The 22,402-nt window shown below is 44.0% G+C and overlaps 1 pseudogene; it reads left to right on the plus strand.

Moving 5' to 3' along the window:
• Window positions 1-11,476: 11,476 nt before the first annotated feature.
• LOC119321330 overlaps window positions 11,477-22,402 on the plus strand; it is a 40,227-nt pseudogene continuing 29,301 nt past the window's right edge.

Raw genomic sequence — 22,402 nt, forward strand, 5'->3', positions numbered from 1 at the left:
ACGGGAGAAGGGGATCGGTGCGAGAGAAGAGAGAGAGATGCAGACGCAACCAGAGAGAACAGAGAGGAGAGTAATTCAAATTCTATTTCAACGATACCCCGCACGACACCCCACGGCCAGCTTATATACGCTGTCGGCAATACAGACGGCCCACGGCCCGCTACACGCACCCAGGCCCACACCGGACAGTCTGCCCATTCAAATCGCACGCCACACTATACTCCTTTGTCTTCAGAACACGGCCTCCCCCTTGCTTGACCGCCAGTGACAGTATCTCCATACTGACATTTCCCTCTCCTTGAAAACCAGCTAGACCCTAGGCTGGTGCATCAGGAAAGCACGCCTTGATCACCTCGTAGTCCTCCCATGTAGCCGCTGAATCTGGCACCGAGGTCCACTTGATCTGCACTTGCAAATGAGCTGTGTTGCCTTTCTTGACCAGACGTCTGTCTAGTATCTGTTCTGGAACAACTCCTGGAACTGATAAATCCAGAGGTTTGAGCAGCACTGTGAAAACTGGTGTGTGATCTGGCACATGTGATTTAAGTTGGGAGACGTGGAACACTGGATGAACCTGGCTTCCTTTCGGTAACTCCAGCTTGTATGCAGCAGCTCCAATTTTGGAAAGGACTTTGAATGGTCCAAAAAAATTCAGTGCTAACTTAGGACAGGGCCTGTTCACAACTGACGACTGAGCATATGGTTGCAGTCTAAGATACACTTGTTCCCCTTTAGAGAATTCCCTAGGTGATCTGTTTTTGTCAGCATAATGTTTGTACTTCACTTGTGCTCTGTGTAGATGTTCTTTTAGTCTGTTCGTGTGTTCTGTCTGAGCAGAGAGCCAGCTATGCACCTCCCCATTCAGAGAAGCATGATCCCCAGCTAGTTGTCCAATGTTTGGCTCATGTCCATACAGAGCCTTGTAAGGAGTACAACCCAGTGAGGAATGGAATGTTGAGTTATACCAGAATTCTGCTTGAGGCAACCAGCTTTTCCACTTTGCAGGACAACCATGAACAGCACATCTCAAATACATTTCCAAGCACTGGTTGACTCTTTCTGTTTAACCATCAGTTTGGGGATGATATGCAGTGCCCATTTGTAATTCTGTGCCCCACACCCTGAATAACTCCTTCCAAAATGAGCTGGTAAATATCTTGTCTCTGTCAGATATGATGGACAGTGGTAGTCCATGTAATTTGACCACATTATTCAGGAAGGCTTTGGCAACACCAGCAACAGTGAAAGGGTGTTTGAGAGGTATGAAGTGGCTCACTTTAGTGAACCTGTCAACAACTACCAAAATAGAGTTGTAACCTTCTGATTTGGGTAAACCTTCAATGAAATCCATACTAATAGATTGCCATGGTCCTTTAGGAATTGGTAAGGGCTGCAACATACCAGGGGGCTTACACAATTCATGCTTGGCTTGTTGGCACACTGCACACTGCTTGACAAAATTTTCAATATCTCCTTTCATACCTTGCCAATGAAACAATTGCTTCACTCTGAAATATGTTGGAAGAATTCCTGAGTGACCTCCCACAGGGGAAGAATGAAAAGCTTGTATCAGTCTGGTTTTCAGTCCAGTATTTGCTCCTATCCAGATCTGATCATCATGTTTCAGTAGTCCTTTATGCAACTTGAAACCTAGACAAGCCACAGGATCTAGGGCTAACTTTTGCAGCATTTCCTGAGCTTCAGAATCTACAGTGTAGGAGTTTAGTACTTCCTGTATCCAGACAGGTTGAGATGTAGATACAGCTTGAATGGGGAACAGATGAGCCACTCTGGACAATGCATCTGCAACAGTGTTCTTAACTCCTTTCTTGTACTGTATGCTGAACTGCAATCCCACCAGCTTAGTCATAGCTTTTCTCTGGAGCTCTGAAGTTAGAATTTGATCTCCTAAGTGACATAAACTCTTGTGATCTGTTTTAATTACAAAAGGCCCTCTTGATAGATATGTCCTCCACTTATCTATTGCCATCATTATTGCTAGGAACTCCTTTTCATAGATAGACAGTTGCTTGTTTTTAAGGCCCAGAGCTTTGCTATAAACAGCCACTGGATGTCCTTGTTGTGTTAATACAGCTCCTACACCAGAGTCACAAGCATTTGTTTCCACGCAGAAGGGTTGATCAAAGTTGGGTAGAACTAGGACAGGAGTAGTAGCCATTGCTTGTTTTAACTGTTCAAATGCAGTTTGAGCTTCAGGTGTCCATTGGAAGGCTTGTTTCTTCAGTAGCAGAGTTAAAGGTTTTGCCAAAATTCCATAGTTCTGAACAAACTTCCTATAATATCCAGTCAGACCTAGGAATCCCCTTAATTCTGTCACATTGTTGGGAACTGGCCAACTCAACATAACAGCAGTTTTGGAGGGGTCAGTGGATACACCTTTATCAGAAATAATATGCCCCAAATACTCTAGAGACTGCTGGCCAAAAGAACATTTGCTCTCTTTCACATAAAAATGATTTTCCCTTAGTGTAGTGAGAACTTCTCTCAGATCTTGTAGATGTTCCTCTAAGGATAAACTACACACCAGTATATCATCCATAAACACCAGTACCTTTTTTCTTCCTTTCTTTCTACCAGGAAACAGAAAATTCATCATACATTGAAAAGTGCCAGGTGCTGTTGCCAGCCCAAAAGGAACTACTCTGAATTGGAACTGTCCATGGTGAGTTTTGAAGGCCGTTTTGGGCTCATCCTCAGGCAACATTCTGATCTGGTGGTAGCCAGCTCTTAAATCCAGCTTGGAAAACCATTTTGCCCCTCCTAGTTCATCTAACAACTCATCAATGACAGGTAAAGGAAACCTGCTTTTAATTGTGAGAGCATTCAGCTTTCTATAATCCACACAAAATCGCCATGAGCCATCTTTCTTCTTTACTAATAGCACTGGTGATGCAAAAGGACTTAAGCTTGGAGTTATCAGGCCTGCTTTGAGCATTTCATCCACTTGCCTTTCAATTTCTTCCTTCTGCGGAGGAGAATACCTGTAAGGTCTACTGTTGACTGGAATAGCTCTAGGCACTAAATTTATCACATGATCTATGTGTCTGTGAGGGGGCAGTGTTTTAGGATCACTAAACACATCAGGAAACTCCTATAATACTTCCTTGATTGGTGCAGTAACATCATTGTATGTCTGTTTCTCCCAAACAGGTTGTATTAAAGCAACTGCCATAATGCCATTTCCTTTATCCCATTTCACCACTTGTTCCACTGGAATTTCAGTTAACTGAGTTTTTTCTACTGGTAACACTCCTTGTAGTCTCACAGCTTTTCCTTGGTAGTCAAACTGGATCCATTTCTCAACCCACTGGCATTGCATAACTCCCCATTTCTCTAACCAGTCCATGCCTAAAATTATATCATAGCCTCCTAATTGTAACACCCTCATTTCATTAGTGAAATTGTGGCCTTGTATCCACCAAGTTAACTGTGGCACACATTCGGAGCACTGTAGCAGATCACCATTTGCCACTTTCACTGACAAGGTTGTAGGCAAGGTTTCAGATTTTAGTTTAACTCTGTCTAGTAGTTCTTGATCCACAAATGTGTGAGTGCTGCCTGAGTCTAGCAGTATCAGCACTACTTGATTTCCAATTAATGCTCTGAACTGTATGGTCTTGGGGTGTGATGCTCCAGACAGTGCCTGAACAGATATAGTGGCACATTCCTCAGGTTGTTCTTCCAACAATGCATCTAACACAGCATCCGAAATGATCTGATGAGGATCTACACACTCTGTTGCTTTCAACTGTGCAGTGCTGCTATTAGTACTGCTGCAAACATGCCCAGGAGTGTACTTCTCTCCACAGCTATAACATAGTCCATTTGCTCTTCTGTATTCTTTGAGTTGCCTTGCTTTCCATAATTCACCTGGAGCTACCGCATGTCTGTTATCCTGTTTAGTGTATTGCCCTTTTTGGTAGCCAGGCTTGCTCCCTTTTGTTTTCAGCAGTAATCTCTCTTGCACCATTGCATATAAGGCAGCCTTGTGCACATTGTCAGGTAGTTGCATCTCCACCGCTGCACGCAACTCTTCCTTCAGTCCCAAAATGAACCGTGTGACTAACAAGGTGTCACTGAGAGCAGGCTCATACAGTCTGATATTATACACCAGCTGATAGAACTGATTTTTGTACTCCTCTAATGTACCTCCTTGTTTTAGCCTCATCAACTCCTGTAAGAGCTCTCGGTGCACATTTATGTCGAACTCTTCTGTCACTGCTTCGCAGAATTGCTGCCAGTTAGGCCATATTCCCATCTGTTTATATGACTGAAACCAATGTGCTGCATTGCCCACCAAATTCAGAGATGCAGATGTAACTCTGAAACCTTCAGGAATGTTGTACAACAGGAAGAATGACTCGCATTGGTCAAGCCATATTCGCACCCCCGTCCCATCAAACATAGGAAAATCCATCTTAGGCATCCAATTCCTCTTTCCAGTCGCATCATCACACAGAACATGCTCTCCCTGCTCTCCGCAGATGTATGGATTTTCCTTAGGTACCTGATTATGGCGAGCCTGGCTGCGCATGGTTGATCCCGGAGCCGCTCCGAGCACTCCATCACTCTGAATTGACGGTGGAGTCGAGCGAGGTACTTCCCTCGACGTCTCTGCAGTCACTGCGCTCTGCTTGCCGGCCTGCACCTGCTCTTGTTGGACCTTGTCGAGGGTGTCGCAGGACAGGTTGACCTTCACCTACACCTGGTCCAGACGCTGCGACTGCTCCTCCATCTTCGCGTTGAGCGCCTCTAGACACTGGCAGATCTCGGCCGCTCCGGTGAACTTGCTCTGCTCCGCCCGCATCGCTGCGAACTCCTTCAACATGTGCTCCTGAAACGCCTCCATCTCCCCGGTGATGTGTCGCGTTTGCGCGCTGGGCTTGAACTTGGCCGTGGTGCCTCCCTCTGAAGCAACCCACCTCAGGTCAGGATTTACACCAGTCGAACCCTAGGGTGACCGGAGACCGTTGCCTCGGAATTTGCTGGGTACGCCCTTGAGGTTGCGGAAGCTAGCCACGGACCGAAGGCTCTGATACCAGATTGTAACGTCCTTGCCATTGGCCAAGGAGGCCGCCGGATTTGAGCTCGTCTCCGGTGAGATTTGAACGGGAGAAGGGGATCGGTGCGAGAGAAGAGAGAGAGATGCAGACGCAACCAGAGAGAACAGAGAGGAGAGTAATTCAAATTCTATTTCAACGATACCCCGCACGACACCCCACGGCCAGCTTATATACGATGCCGGCAATACAGACGGCCCACGGCCCGCTACACGCACCCAGGCCCACACTGGACGGTCTGCCCATTCAAATCGCCCGCCACACTATACGCCTTTGTCTTCAGAACACGGCCTCCCCCTTGCTTGACCGCCAGTGACAGTATCTCCATACTGACACTCCGGCGTAGCAAGCTCGCCGCCGACCCTTTCTTCATCCACGCGCATCGAGACGCCGCCACGACCACGTTCCTCTACGATCCAAGTCCGGAGACGCCAAGTCCATCGACTTCTTCCTCCTCTGCTTCCTCTGCTTCATGGAACCGAGGACGCTGCCCTGATCAGCGCGTCTTCTCGCCGTCCCAGGCCACCGTCGACCTCGTGCAACTCCAGCAGCAACCCCTCGGTGAGCAGCCGCTCCTCCCATTCCCTCTCCGTATCGTTTCCCTCGCCGTAGTCCTCTTCCCGAGCAAGCCGACGCCATGTCCGCCATGGACGAGTTCCTGGAGCTCGCCCCGCTCGTGTACACACGTGCTCACACACACGCATCACAACCCATCGCCCTGTATGATCCATCCAAGGAGCAGCAGCTCCGTGCCGCCCCTTGACATGGCCGGCCCTTGCTTCCCGAGCACGTTGGAAGGCAAGTCCGGTGAGGTGGCTCTGCCTCCTCGGTTTCTTTCCATGCACGCGCAGATCCTTCTTCAGTGAACTCTCTCAGGGATTCCGCACGCCAGCACCCCCACCTGTTTCCGCAGCCCCGCCGGCGACCTGCAGCCACTGGTGTTGGCTCCCAGCGACGGCCATGTCCATCGTGCGTTCGAGCCATCTCTGATTAGTTTCATCAGACCAACGCCAGGGCATTCATCTCGAGCATAAGGCACTTCTTAGCAGACATCTATAGTAGCCCATCTGGCTAACAGTGCATGCACGTATCCAAGGGATCTAGGGATCAAATCCCAGGCGCCCCTGTTTCTTTTTCATCTTGTTTCTGTTATTTTCAGTCAGGTTCACTCGAACTGTTCTTCAATTATCATTTCTCTGTGATTTATCTCAATTGGACTCCTGTTGCTACTGGTTAGACTGGCAGGTTTGCACCTAGGCGACTAGGGATCAAATCCTCACGGGCGCAACTTTCTTTTCCATCAATTTTTGCCTCACCAGATCAAGCTTTGTCCTTGTTCATGTTGGTTCAAGTCCAGTATCCATCACAAACATGTTCCAGGCGAGCTGGTCAGCGCACTCCGTTCTCAACGGTGAGGTGCTGGGTTCAATTCCCAAGCACCCCAATTTTTGCCCCTGTTTTCTCTTATTTGTCTTTTGCTCACCACACAGTCAGTCACTTAGGCCTCATTCGCTCCCGGGCCGCTGCACTGCGCTGCAATCCGGCCCGTGCATGTTTATTTTTTCACTTTGTGATTTTGGCATATTTCCAGTGCATGCATATTTTCAGAAATGCCATTAATTTGCTTTGCTCATATCTAAATATCCATGCATCATAATAAAGCATGTAATATATGTAAAATGTTTAGGATTTCATGTACTTTCATAATATGTTGCTTTCTTCCATGTTAAAAATGTTTAAATTGTTGTTTGCATTAATTTGCTTAAATGCCATGTTAAAATGATTTATTTCATAACTAAATAACCGTAACTCGGTTTTAATTAAACATTATATGTAAATGGGGTGGGAAAATGCCTAGCTTAACATGGTGCACTTTGTTTTACTGTTTCACAACATTAAAATTGTGTTTAGGGCAGAACAGTACCAAATTCGAAATATGCATATGAGGATTTTCCGGAATTGTTGTTTGTTGTTCCGGCCTCATTTAACTTGCCTAAATAGTTAGTTTACTTATGCTTCACCTATTGCCATCTTTAACAATATTTAATATTCTTGGGTACAAAACCGAGAGAGAACTAAATAATTGATGTGGTGTTTCGTCAATATGCAACTCGTTGCATATTAAGCTCTACTTAATTTGTAGTGTTGTTTGTTGCACTTTGCCATGCCATGCTCTTTAAACCGGACATGCATCATACTTGGTTGTGCATCATGCCATGTTTATGCTTGTGTGTTTACCATGTTGTTTGTTTCTTTCCGGTGTTGCTTCTTAGTTCCGGTAATGTTGCGATTGTGAGGATTCGTTCGACTACTCTCATTCGTCTTCTTCATGGACTCATTCTTCTTCCTAGCGGGATTTCAGCCAAGATGACCATCACCTTGGATCTTACTACTATCATTGCTATGCTAGTTGCTTCGTTCTATCGCTATGCTGGGCTACCTATCACTTGTTCTTCAAGCCTCCCAATTTGCCATGTCAGCCTCTAACTTTTTCACCCTTCCTAGCAAATCGTTGTTTGGCTATGTTACCGCTTTGCTCAGCCCCTCTTATAGCGTTGTTAGTTGTAGGTGAAGTTGAAGATTGCTCCATGATGGACAGGATTATGGTTGGGATATCACAATATCTCTTATTTAATTAATGCATCTATATACTTGGTAAAGGGTGGAAGACTCGGCCTTATGCCTGGTGTTTTGTTCCACTCTTGCCGCCCTAGTTTCCATCATACCGGTGTTATGTTTCTTGATTTTGCGTTCCTTATGTGGTGGGTTGATTTATGGGACCCCCTCGATAGTTCGCTTTGAATAAAACTCCTCCAGCAAGGCCCAACCTTGGTTTTACCATTTGCCTCACCACCACCTACTTTTCCCTTGGGAGTCGTGCTCTCAAGGGTCATCTTTATTTTAGCCCCCTGGGCCAGTGCTTATCTAAGTGCTGGTCCGAACTGAGTAGACTGCGGGACCACCTCGGGGAAACTTGAGGGCTGGTTTTACTCGTAGGATGTCTCATCCGATGTTGCCCTGAGAATGAGATATGTGCAGCTCCTATTGGGATTGTCGGCACATCGGGCGGCCTTGCTGGTCTTCTTTTACCATTTTCGAAATGTCTTGTAAACCGGGATTCCGAGACTGATCGGGTCTTCCTGGGAGAAGGAATATCCTTTGTTGACCGTGAGAGCTTGTGATGGGCTAAGTTGGGACACCACTGCAGGGTATTATCTTTCGAAAGCCGTGCCCACGGTTATGCGGCAGATGGGAATTTGTTAATGTCCGGTTGTAGATAACTTGACACCAGATTCAAACTAAAACGCATCAACCGCATGTGTAGCTCTGATGGTCTCTTTTCGGCGGAGTCCATGAAGTGAACACGGTTTTGGGTTATGTTTGACGTAAGTAGGAGTTCAGGATCACCTCTTGATCATTGCTAGCTTCACGACCGTTCCTTTTCTTCTCTTCTCTCTCTTATTTGCGTATGTTAGCCACCATATATGCTTAGTCGCTGCTGCAACCTCACCACTTTACCCCTTCCTTTCCCATTAAGCTTTGCTAGTCTTGATACCCATGGTAATGGGATTGCTGAGTCCTCGTGGCTCACAAATTACTACAACAACAATTGCAGGTGCAGGTTTTGCGATGACCATGACGCGAGAGCGATGTTTGCTTGTTTTGGAGTTCTTCTTCTGCTTCTTCTTCGATCAGGGGATAGGTTCCAGGTCGGCAGCCTGGGCTAGCAGGGTGGATGTCGTTTGAGTTTCTGTTTGTGTTTCATCCGTAGTCGGATGATGCTCTTATGTAAGATGATGTTGTATTTGTGTGGCATTGTATGCCTTTTGTATGTATCTCCATCTATTATGTAATGTTGATGTAATGATATCCACCTTGCAAAAGCGTATCAATATGCGGTTCTATCCTTGGTGGGACCTTTGAGTCTCTTTAGGATAGTATCGCATATTGGGCGTGACACCTTGCGTTGTCCGCCCCGCGAGGCTTGGCCCCTCGCGAGGGTCTTGAATTTGGGTTGATGGAGACGGGCCGAACTAGTCCACTGGTGAGCCGTGCCGTAGGCCGAAGGCAGGCAAGTCTGGATACCCCCATATACAGGACGCCGACAGTGCCCCTCGGTGATTTTGGTGTATTGAAGACTTATAGGTTACGGGACTAATATGTTTATGAGTGTACACAGGCTCTATAAGTCGATGAGGAGTTTGATATTTACAGTGAATGTCGATCCCTAAAAATGAATGTCTTCAGCTGAAGACTTTGGTTCTCGTGAAGACTTTGAAAGTGAAGAAATTGGTGTGACCTTGAAGACTTGGATATTTATGCGAGGATTATGAAGCATGAAGACTTTTGTTTTCGTAGTTTCATTTTATCTTTCTTGAGTCATAGGAAACACCGTACTGTTAAAGGGGGTCGAGGTAATACTAAGGAAACTTATTTCCAAGTGATGCTCATCTCAATATCCTACACCTACCCAATCCTTTCGAGTAAAGCCATTGGAAATGTCATATCAGTTTAGTCAATTTCTTTAGTGACAGAGACGGAGATCTTCTGGTCTTTGAGGAATTTGTTCTGACTGAGGAGTTAGGAATTCGCCAGTGCAGATTGCCTACATAGTGAGGAACATGTTAGCCCTAAGGAATTCGAACCTCAAATCTGACTGTTGCTGTGCCACGCGCCAGCTGTCCAAAATATCCTACCACCTAACGGTCATATCATTGAAGGGCATTTATGTATTATCATGCCGGTCTGCTCCCTAGGCTATAAATAGCCGCCCCCTGCAACCACTAGCGGTTTGGCTACTCTGAGAGAAACTGACACTTGTCAATTGAGAGCATCCCATCCTTCGAGGATTTTGAGCGAAAATCATCAAGTGAGGAAAACCAAAACCCAAACCCAAACACCTACAAACCCAAAGTGATTGAGCATCACTGAAGAGATTGTTCCTATGTGGAACCGATGCTTGTTACCTTTGAGGACTATGTATCCTCCAGACAGTTAGGCATCATGGTCTGAGCATCCAAGAGGAATTTTGGATCGCCGAGTGACCAAGTCTGTGAAGGTTTGGAAGTCACCTGTGAAGACTTACCACGAGTGTTCGGCGAGGTTTGTGTGACCTTAGCTCAAGGAGAATACGGTGATGACTGTGTGTCTGGGACTGTGTGTCCTCGACTTTAAATACTCAGCCGCTCCAACCAGACGTACAACTGTCACAGTAGTTGGAACTGGTCTACCAAATCATTGTCTTCATCAAGTCTACTGGTTATATTTCTTCAACTCTTTCATTTCCTCATTCATGTGTTGATGAACCTGATCATTACTGTTTGAAGACTTTGACTGAAGACTTTCTCTACTTCCTCAATCCAATTTCTTTAGTCACACTGTCTTCAGCTTACTTATCCTGCGTTTACTCTACTTGTGCTCTGTGTTTGTTTTTTCATGTCATCATGATGACTATGTTGTTACTCTGTTATGATTACACTTGAGTACTTATTCCGCTGCTAGTTGGTCGTGACTTAGGAATTTCCTCACCCTGAAATTCCCCAGTGACGAATTTGTAAAAATCGCCTATTCACCCCCTCCCCCTCTCGTCAACTCAACGCACTTTCAGGCACAACCCACCAGGGCGCGCCTGGGGGCCCAGGCGTGCCCTGGTGTGTTGTGCCTCCCTCGGGGCACCCCCAGGTGTTGTTCTGGCCCAATGGTTCTCTTCTGGTCCATAAAAAGACCACAAAAAGTTTCGTGGTGTTTGGAGAACTTTCATTTCTACACAAAAAACAACACACGGTAGTTCTGCTGAAAACAGCATCAGTCCGGGTTAGTTCCATGCAAATCATACCAAACCATATAAAATTATTGTAAACATGGCATGAATACTTCATAAATTATAGATACGTTGGAGACGTATCAAGACTATACCATATCAATGCCTTTCCCTTCAAAGATAAAGGGAAAACCTTCTATTTAGCCTCATCTCCAGGTAAACCTGCAAGCTTAAACAATCCACAAATTTCATCCACATATATCAAGTGCATATCAAGATGTTCGATTCCATCTCCTGCATAAGGATTAGCTAGCAGTTGTTCTACCATAGCCAACGGAATTTCATATTCAATATTTTCAGTAGGTGCAGTAGGTTGAGGGGCAACTAATTGTGGTTCAGGTCGAGGTGAAGATACACCGAACAAACCCCTCAAAGGATTGTTTTCCATAGTAACAAGTGATATTAAATTTCAGCACATAGTAATAATGTTTCCAAACCAATTTCCACTTACCAAAAGTGCTTCACTCCCCGGCAACGGCACCACAAAATAGCCTTGATGACCCACAAGTATATGGGGTCAATTTTATCTTTTTTGATAAGTAAGAGTGTCAAACCCAACGAGGAGCAGAAGGAAATGACAAATGGTTCTCAGAAAGGTAATGTCTGCAAGTGCTGAAATTGTAAGTAACAGAGTAGTTTGATAGCAAGATAATTTGTAACGAGCAAGTAATGGTAGTAGTAGCAAAAGTGCAGCAAGGTAGCCCAATACTTTTGAGGCAAAGGACTGGTCAGAATAGTTTCTTATGATAAGCAAAGTGTTCTTGAGGGTACACGGGAATTTCATCTAGTCACTTTCACCATGTTGGTTTGATTCGTGTTCGCTACTTTGATAATTTGGTGTGTGGGTGGACCGGTGCTTAGGTGATGTTCTTACTTGAACAAACCTCCTACTTATGATTAACCCCCTCGCAAGCATCCGCAACTACGAGAAGTATTAAGAATAAATTCTAACCATAGCATTAAACTTTTGGATCCAATCGGTCCCTTATAGAATAGCGCATAAACTAGGGTTTAAGCTTCTGTAACTCTCGCAACCCATCATCTAATAACTACTCCACAATGCGTTCCCTTAGGCCCAAATATGGTGAAGTGCCATGTAGTCGACATTCACATGACACCACTAAGGGAATCACAACATACATATCATCAAAATATCGAACACATATCAAGTTCACATGATTACTTGCAACATGATTTCTCCCGTGACCTCAAGAACAAAAGTAACTACTCACAAATGATAATCATGCTCAAGATCAGAGGGGTATTAAATAGCATAATGGATCTGAACATATAATCTTCCACCAAATAAACCATATACTCCCTCCGTCTAGGTGAGTAAGTCATCTTAGGTTGTGCACCATGACCAAGGAGGCTGGAAAAACGAGAGAACTTAATGTTCATTTGGTAATTAATAGCATTGCATGCAATGAACTAGTCATTGCATGTTGTGTTTGGTAGTCTCAAGTCATTAAAAGCATGCACACCCCACATCTTTTATTGGTTGATATGTCAAGAAACAAGAAATGAGGTAGAATTTAATGCATCGTGCCTAAGTGTTTTGGGATTATTTGGTTTTCGTAAGATGACTTACACACCTAGACAGAGGGAGTAGTAATCAACTATAAGATGTAATAAACACTAACAGTCACCCACAAGCACCAATCTATAGTTCCGGTACAAAGATTGAACATAAGAGGTGAACTAGGGTTTGAGAGGAGTTGGTGATGTTGAAGATGTTGATGGAGATAGGCCTCCCCAAGATGGGAGAGTTGTTCGTGATGATGATGACGATGATTTCCCCCTCCGGGAGGGAAGTTCCCCCGGCGGAATCGCTCCGCCGGAGGGCAAAAGTGCTCCTGCCCAGGTCCCGCCTCAAGACGGCGGCGCTTCGTCTCGAAAGTCCTCCCTTTATTTTTTCTAGGTCAAAATGACTTATGTAAGAAGGGGGCACCGGAGGTGGGCCTTGGTGAGAACAACCCACACCAGGGCGCGCCTGGGCTCCCTGGCGCGCCCAGGTGGGTTGTGCCCACCTGGTGGGCCTCCTATGGTACTTATTGACTCCAAAAATTCTTATTTATTCCATAAAAAATCAGTTTCAGCTCATTTGGAGTTGTGCAGAATAGGTAGCCTGACGTAGCTTTTCTAGGTCCAGTTTTCCAGCTGCCAGAATTCTCCCCTCTTGTGTATACCTTGCATATTATGAGATAAAAGGCATTAGAATTACTCCAAAAAGCATTATTATGCAATAAAACAACATAAATAATAGTAGGTAAACATGATGCAAAATGGAAGTATCATGTATCACTATGATCGAGATTCAATAAACCATTCACATTGGGTGTATGACCATAGAAGGTTTTATTCATGTAAACAAAATAACAATTATTCTCTAACTTAAATGAATAACCTTATTGCAATAAACATGATCTAATCATATTCATGCACATCGCAAACACCAAATAAAAATTTTCTAGTTTCAACACTAATCCCGAAGGTAGAGGGAGTGTGCGATGGTGATCATATCAACCTTGGAATCGTTTCCAACACATGTTGTCACCTCGCTTTTAACTAGTCTCTGCAACTCCTGTTTTGAGTTACTAATCTTAGCAACTGAACCGGTATCAAATGCCTAGGGATTACTACGAACACTAGTGATACGTCTCCAACGTATCTATAATGTTTGATTGTTCCATGCTATTATATTATCTATTTTGGATGTTTAATGGGCTTTAATATGCTCTTTTATATTATTTTTGGGACTAACCTATTAACCGAGAGCCCAGTGCCAGTTTTGTTTTTGCCTATTTTAGAGTTTTGTAGAAAAGGAATACCAAACGGAGTCCAAACGGAATGAAACCTTCGCGGCGATCTTTCTTGGACCGAAAGTAAACCAGAAGACTTGGAGATGAAGTTGAAGGAAATATGCCCTAGAGGCAATAATAAAGTTATTATTTATTTCCTTATATCATGATAAATGTTTATTATTCATGCTAGAATTGTATTAACCGGAAACATAATACATGTGTGAATACATAGACAAACATAGTGTCACTAGTATGCCTCTACTTGACTAGCTCGTTTATCAAAGATGGTTATGTTTCCTAGCCATGGACAAAAGAGTTGTCATTTGATTAACGGGATCACATCATTGGGAGAATGATGTGATTGACTTGACCCATTCCGTTAGCTTAGCACTTGATCGTGTAGTATGTTGCTATTGCTTTCTTCATGACTTATACATGTTTCTATAACTATGAGATTATGCAACTCCCGTTTACCGGAGGAACACTTTGTGTGCTACCAAATGTCACAACGTAACTGGGTGATTATAGAAGATCTCTACAGGTGTATCCGAAGGTACATGTTGGGTTGGCGTATTTCAAGATTAGGATTTGTCACTCCGATTGTCGGAGAGGTATCTCTAGGCCCTCTCGGTAATGCACATCACTATAAGCCTTGCAAGCAATGTGACTAATGAGTTAGTTGTGAGATGATGTATTACGTAACGAGTAAAGAGACTTGCCGGTAACGAGATTGAACTAGGTATTGCATACCGACGATCGAATCTCGGGCAAGTAACATGCCGATGGCAAAGGGAACAACGTATGTTGTTATGCGGTTTGACCGATAAAGATCTTCGTAGAATATGTGGGAGCCAATATGAGCATCCAAGTTCCGCTATTGGTTATTGTCCCAAAATAGTTATAGGTCATGTCTACATAGTTCTCGAACCCGTACGGTCCGCACGCTTAACGTTACGATGACAGTTATATTATGAGTTTATGAGTTATGATGTACCGAAGGAGTTCGGAGTGTCGGATGAGATCGGGGACATGACGAGGAGTCTCAAAATGGTCGAGATGTAAAGATCGATATATTGGACGACTATATTCGGAGTTCGGAAAGGTTCCGAGTGATTTGGGTATTTTTTGGAATACCGGAGAGTTACGGGAATTCGCTGGGGAGTACATGGGCCTTATTGGGCTTTAGGGGAAAGAGAGAGGAGAGGTTGGGCGCCCCCCCCCCCCCCAAGGCCTAGTCCGAATTGGACTAGGGGGAGGGGCTGCGCCCCCTCCTTCCTTCTCTTCTCTTCCCCCTTTCCTTGACTCCTACTCTTACTACTTGGAAGGGGGGAATCCTACTCCCGGTGGGAGTAGGACTCCTCCTTGGCGCGCCCTCCTTGGCCAGCCGCCCCCTCCCCCTTGGCTCCTTTATATACGGGGGCAGGGGGACACCCCATGACACACAAGTTGATCTTCGTGATAGTTCCTTAGCCATGTGCGGTGCCCCCCTCCACCATATTCCACCTCGGTCATATTGTTGCAGTGTTTAGGCGAAGCCCTGCGTCGGTAGAACATCATCATCATCACCATGCCGTCGTGCTGACGGAACTCATCCCCGACACCCTGCTGGATCGGAGTCCGGGGATCGTCATCGAGCTGAACGTGTGCTGAACTCGGAGGTGTCGTACGTTCAGTGCTTGGATCAGTCGGATCGTGAAGATGTCCAACTACATCAACCGCGTTGTCATAACGCTTCCACTTTCGGTCTATGAGGGTACGTGGACACACTCTCCCCTCTCGTTGCTATGCATCACCATGATCTTGCGTGTGCGTAGGATTTTTTTTTGAAATTACTACGTCCCCCAACAGTGATATCAGAGCCTAGGTTTTATGCGTTGATGTTATTTGCACGAGTAGAACACAAGTGAGTTATGGGCGATACAAGTCATACTGCTTACCAGCATGTCATACTTTGGTTCAGCGGTATTGTTGGATGAAGCGGCCCGGACCGACATTACGCGTACGCTTACGCGAGACTGGTTTTACCGCCATGCTTTGCACACAGGTGACTAGCGGGTGTCTGTTTCTCCAACTTTAGTTGAACCGAGTGTGGCTACGCCCGGTCCTTGCGAAGGTTAAAACAGCACTAACTTGACGAACTATCGTTGTGGTTTTGATGCGTAGGTAAGAACGGTTCTTGCTCAGCCCGTAGCAGCCACGTAAAATTTGCAAACAACAAAGTAGAGGACGTCTAACTTGTTTTTGCAGGGCATGTTGTGATGTGATATGGTCAAGACGTGATGCTATATTTTATTATATGAGATGATCATGTTTTGTAACCGAAGTTATCGTCAACTGGCAGGAGTCATATGGTTGTCGCTTTATTGTATGAAATGCAAATGCCCTGTAATTGCTTTACTTCATCACTAAGTGGTAGCGATAGTCGTAGAAGCAATAGATGGCGTAACGACAACGATGCTACGATGGAGATCAAGGTGTCGCGCCGGTGACGATGGTGATCACGATGGTGCTTCGGAGATGGAGATCACAAGCACAAGATGATGATGGCCATATCATATCACTTATATTGATTGCATGTGATGTTTATCCTTTATGCATCTTATCTTGCTTTGATTGACGGTAGCATTTTAAGATGATCTCTCACTAAAAAAATTCAAGAAGTGTTCTCCCTGACTATGCACCGTTGTGAAAGTTCTTCGTGCTGAGACACCACGTGATGATCGGGTGTGATAGGCTCTACGTTCAAATACAACGGGTGCAAAACAGTAGCACACGCGAAATACTCAGGTTAAACTTGACGAGCCTAGCATATACAGATATGGCCTCGGAACACGGAGACCGAAAGGTCGAACGTGAATCATATAGTAGATATGATCAAGATAGTGATGTTCACCATTGGAACTACTCCATCTCACGTGATGATCGGACATGGTTTACTTGATTTGGATCACGTGATCACTTAGATGACTAGAGAGATGTCTGTCTAAGTGGGAGTTCTTAAGTAATATGATTAATTGAACTTAAATTTATCATGAACTTAGTACCTAGTAGTATTTTGCAAATTATGTTGTAGATCAATAGCTTGCGTTGTTGCTTTCATATGTTTATTTTGATATGTTCCTAGAGTAAATTGTGTTGAAAGATGTTAGTAGCAATGATGCGGATTGGATCCGTGATCTGAGGTTTATCCTCATTGCTACACAGAAGAATTATGTCCTTAATGCACCGCTAGGTGACAGACCTATTGCACGAGCAGATGCAGACATTATGAATGTTCGGCTAGCTCAATATGATGACTACTTGATAGTTTAGTGCACCATGCTTAACGACTTAGAATTGGGACTTCAAAGACTTTTTGAACGTCATGGACCATATGAGATGTTCCAGGAGTTGAAGTTAATATTTCAAGCAAATACCCGAGTTGAGAGATATGAAGTCTCCAACAAGTTCTATGGCTAAAAGATGGAGGACAATCGCTCAACTAGTGAGCATGTGCTCAGATTGTCTGGGTACTACAATCGCTTGAATCAAGTGGGAGTTAATCTTCCAGATAAGATAGTGATTGACAGAGTTCTCTAGTCACCATCACCAAGTTAGTAGAACATTGTGATGAACTATAGTATGCAAGGGATGACGAAAACGATTCCCGAGCTCTTCGTGATGTTGAAATCGACGAAGGTAGAAATCAAGAAAGAGCATCAAGTTGATGGTTGACAAGATCACTAGTTTCAAGTAAAGGGCAAAGGGAAAGAAAGGGAACTTCAACTAGAATGACAAGCAAGTTGTCACTCCCACGAAGAAGCCCAAAGCTGAACCAAATCCTGAAACTGAGTGCTTACACTGCAAAGGAAATGGTCACTGGAAACGAAAATACCCTGAATATTTGGTGGATAAGAAGGATGGCAAACTGAACAAGGGTATATTTGATATACATGTTATTGATGTGTACCTTACTAGTGTTTATAGTAACACCTGAGTATTTGATACTTGTTCGGTTGCTAAGATTAGTAACTCGAAACAGGAGTTACAGAATAAACAGAAACTAGTTGAGGGTGAAGTGACGATGTGTGTTGGAAGTGGTTCCAAGATTGATATGATCATCATCGCACACTCCTTATACTTTCGGGATTAGTGTTAAACCTAAATAAATGTTATTTCACATTTGCGTTGAACATGAATATGATTTGATCATGTTTATTGCGATACGATTATTCATTTAAAGTCAAAGAATAATTGTTGTTCTGTTTACATGAATAAAACCTTCGATGGTCATACACCCAATGAAAATAGTTTCTTGGATCTCGATCGTAGTGATACACATATTCATAATATTGATGCCAAAAGATGCAAAGTTAATAATGATAGTGCAACTTATTTGTGGCACTGCCGTTTGGGTCATATCGGTGTAAAGCGCATGAAGAAACTCCATAAAGATGGATTTTAGGAATCACTTGGTTATGAATCATTTGATGCTTGCGAACCATGCCTTTTGGGCAAGATGACTAAAACTCCGTTCTCCGAAACAATGGAATGAGCTACTAACTTATTGGAAATAATACATACCGATGTATGCGATCCGATGAGTGTTAAGGCTCGTGGCAAGTATCGTTATTTTCTAACCTTCACAGATGATTTGAGCAGATATGGGTATATCTACTTGATGAAACATAAGTCTGAAATAGTTGAAAAGTTCAAAGAATTTCAGAGTGAAGTGGAAAAATCATCGTAACAAGAAAAATAAAGTTTCTACGATCTGATCGTGGAGACGAATATTTGAGTTATGAGTTTGGTCTTCATTTGAAACAATGTGAAATAGTTTCACAACTCACGCCATCTGGAACACCACAATGTAATGGTGTGTCCGAACGTCGTAATCGTACTTTACTAGATATGGTGCAATCTATGATGTCTCTTATCGGTTTACCACTATCGTTTTGGGGTTATGCATTAGAGACAGCTGCATTCACGTTTAATAGGGCAACATCTAAATCCGTTGAGACGACACTGTATGAACTATGGTTTTCCAGTAAACCTAAGCTGTCGTTTCTTAAAGCTTGGAGTTGCGATGCTTATATGAAAAAGGTTTTCAACCTGATAAGCTCGAACCCAAATCGGAGAAGTGCGTCTTCATAGAATACCCAAAGGTAACTATTGGGTACACCTTCTATCACAGATCTGAAGGCAAGTTATTCGTTGCTAAGATGGATCCTTTCTAGAGAAGAAGTTTCTCTCGAAAGAAGTGAGTGGGAGGAAAGTAGAACTTGATGAGGTAATTGTACCTTCTCCCTTATTGGAAAGTAGTTCATCACAGAAATCAGTTCCAGTGATTCCTACACCAATTAGTGAGGAAGTTAATGATGATGATCATGAAACTTCAGATCACGTTGCTACCAAACCTCGTAGGTCTTCCAGAGTAAGATCCGCACCAGAGTGGTACGGTAATCATGTTCTGGAAGTCATGTTACTAGACCATGATGAACCTACGAACTATGAGGAAGCGATGATGAGCCCAGATTCCACGAAATGGCTTGAGGCCATAAAATCTGAGATATGATCCATGTATGAGAACAAAGTATGGACTTTGATTGACTTGCTCGATGATCAGCAAGCCATGTTAAATAAATGGATCTTCAAGAGGAAGACGGACACTGATAGTAGTGTTACTATCTACGAAGCTCGACTTGTTGCGAAAGGTTTTCGACAAGTTCAAGGTGTTGAATACGATGAGATTTTCTCACTCGTATCGAAGCTTAAGTCTTTCTGAATCATGTTAGCAATTGCCACATTTTATGAAATCTGGCAAATGAATGTCAAAACTGCATTCCTTAATGGATTTATTAAAGAAGAGTTGTATATGATGCAACCAGAAAGTTTTTGTCAATCCTACAGATGCTAACAAAGTGTGCAAGCTCCAGCAATCCATCAATGGACTGGTGCAAGCATCTCGGAGTTAGAATATACGCTTTGATGAGTTGATCAAAGCATATGGTTTTATACGGACTTTCGGAAATACCTGTATTTTCAAGAAAGTGAGTGGGAGCACTACAGCATTTCTAATAAGTATATGTGAATGACATATTATTAATTGGAAATGATGTAGAATTTTCTGGAAAGCATAAAGGAGTGCTTGAAAGAAGTTTTTCAAAGAAAGACCTCGGTGAAGCTGCTTACACATTGAGCATCAAGATCTATATAGATAGATCAAGACGCTTGATAAGTTTTTCAATGAGTACATACCTTGATAAATTTTTTGAAGTAGTTCAAAAATGGAACAGTCAAAGAAAGAGTTCTTGCCTGTGTTGCAAGGTGTGAAGTTGAGTAAGACTCAAAACCCGACTATGGCAGAAAATAGAAAGAGAATGAAAAGTCATTCCCTATGCCTCAGTCATAGGTTCTATAAAGTATGCTATGTTGTGAACCAGACCTATTGTATACCTTGCTCTGTGTTTGGCAGAGGAATACAATTTTGATTTAATAGTAGATCACTGGACAGCGGTCAAGAATATCCTTAGTGAGGACCAAGGAAATACTTCTCGATTATGGAGGTGATAAAAGAGCCCGTCGTAAAAAGTTACATCGGTGCAAGCTTTTACACCGATCCAGATGACTCTAAGTCTCAATATGGATACATATTGAAAGTGGGAGCAATTAGCTAGAGTAGCTCCATGCAGAGCATTGTAGACATAGAATATTTGCAAAATACATACGGCTCTGAATGTGACAGACCCATAGACTAAACTTCTCTCACGAGCAAAACATGATCATACCTTAGTACTCTTTGGGTGTTAATCACATATCAATGTGAACTAGATTATTGACTCTAGTAAACCCTTTGGGTGTTGATCACATGACGATGTGAACTATGGGTGTTAATCATATACAGATATGAATATTGGTGTTAAATCACATGATGATGTGAACTAGATTATTGACTCTAGTGCAAGTGGGAGACTGAAGGAAATATGCCCTAGAGGCAATAATAAAGTTATTATTTATTTCCTTATATCATGATAAATGTTTATTATTCATGCTAGAATTGTATTAACCGGAAACATAATACATGTGTGAATACATAGACAAACATAGTGTCACTAGTATGCCTCTACTTGACTAGCTCGTCTATCAAAGATGGTTATGTTTCCTAGCCATGGACAAAAGAGTTGTCATTTGATTAACGGGATCACATCATTGGGAGAATGATGTGATTGACTTGACCCATTTCGTTAGCTTAGCACTTGATCGTTTAGTATGTTTCTATTGCTTTCTTCATGACTTATACATGTTGATGACAAAGGGAACAACGTATGTTGTTATGCGGTTTGACCGATAAAGATCTTCGTAGAATATGTGGGAGCCAATATGAGCATCCAGGTTCCGCTATTGGTTATTGACCCAGAATAGTTCTAGGTCATGTCTACATAGTTCTCGAACCCGTAGGGTCCGCACGCTTAACGTTACGATGATAGTTATATTATGAGTTTATGAGTTATGATGTACCGAAGGAGTTCGGAGTCCCGGATGAGATCGGGTACATGACGAGGAGTCTCGAAATGGTCGAGACGTAAAGATCGATATATTGGACGACTATATTTGGAGTTCGGAACGGTTCCAAGTGATTTGGGTATTTTTCGGAGTACCGGAGAGTTACGGGAATTCACCGGGGAGTACATGGGCCTTATTGGGCTTTAGGGGAAAGAGAGAGGAGAGGTTAGGCGCCCCCCCCCCCAAGGCCTAGTCCGAATTGGACTAGGGGGAGGGGCTGCGCCCCCTCCTTCCTTCTCTTCTCTTCCCCCTTTCCTTGACTCCTACTCTTACTACTTGGAAGGGGGGAATCCTACTCCCGGTGGGAGTAGGACTCCTCCTTGGCGTGCCCTCCTTGGCCGGCCGCCCCCTCCCCCTTGGCTCCTTTATATACAGGGGCAAGGGGCACCCCATGACACACAAGTTGATCTTCGTGATCGTTCCTTAGCCATGTGCGGTGCCCCCCTCCACCATATTCCACCTCGGTCATATCGTTGCAGTGTTTAGGCGAAGCCCTGCGTCGGTAGAACATCATCATCGTCACCACGCCGTCGTGCTGACGGAACTCATCCCCGACACCCTGCTGGATCGGAGTCCGGGGATCATCATCGAGCTGAACATGTGCTGAACTCGGAGGTGCCGTACATTTGGTGCTTGGATCGGTCGGATCGTGAGAACGTACGACTACATCAACCGCGTTGTCATAACGCTTCCGCTTTCGATATACGAGGGTACGTGGACACACTCTCCCCTCTCGTTGCTATGCATCACCATGATCTTGTGTGTGCGTAGGATTTTTTTTTGAAATTACTACGTTCCCCAACAGAAGTCGGAGACGCAACGAGGCATCCATGAGGCAGGAGGGCGCGCCTGGGGGTAGGCGCGCTCCCCACCCTATTGGGCCCCTCGCAGCTCCACCGACCTAGTTCTTTTGCCTATATATACTCTTATACCCTAAAAACATCAAGGGGAACCACGAAACCACTTTTCCACTGCCGCAACCTTATGTACCCGTGAGATCCCATCTTGGGGCATTTTCCGGCGATCTACCGAAGGGGAATCGATCATGGAGGGCTTCTACATCAACACCATTACCTCTCGATGAAGCATGAGTAGTTTACCACAGACCTTCGGGTCCATAGTTATTAGATAGATGGCTTCTTCTCTCTCTTTGA

The sequence above is a fragment of the Triticum dicoccoides genome, chromosome 6B (genome assembly GCF_002162155.2).
Source record: "Triticum dicoccoides isolate Atlit2015 ecotype Zavitan chromosome 6B, WEW_v2.0, whole genome shotgun sequence".
NCBI classification, from domain to species: Eukaryota; Viridiplantae; Streptophyta; class Magnoliopsida; order Poales; family Poaceae; genus Triticum; species Triticum dicoccoides.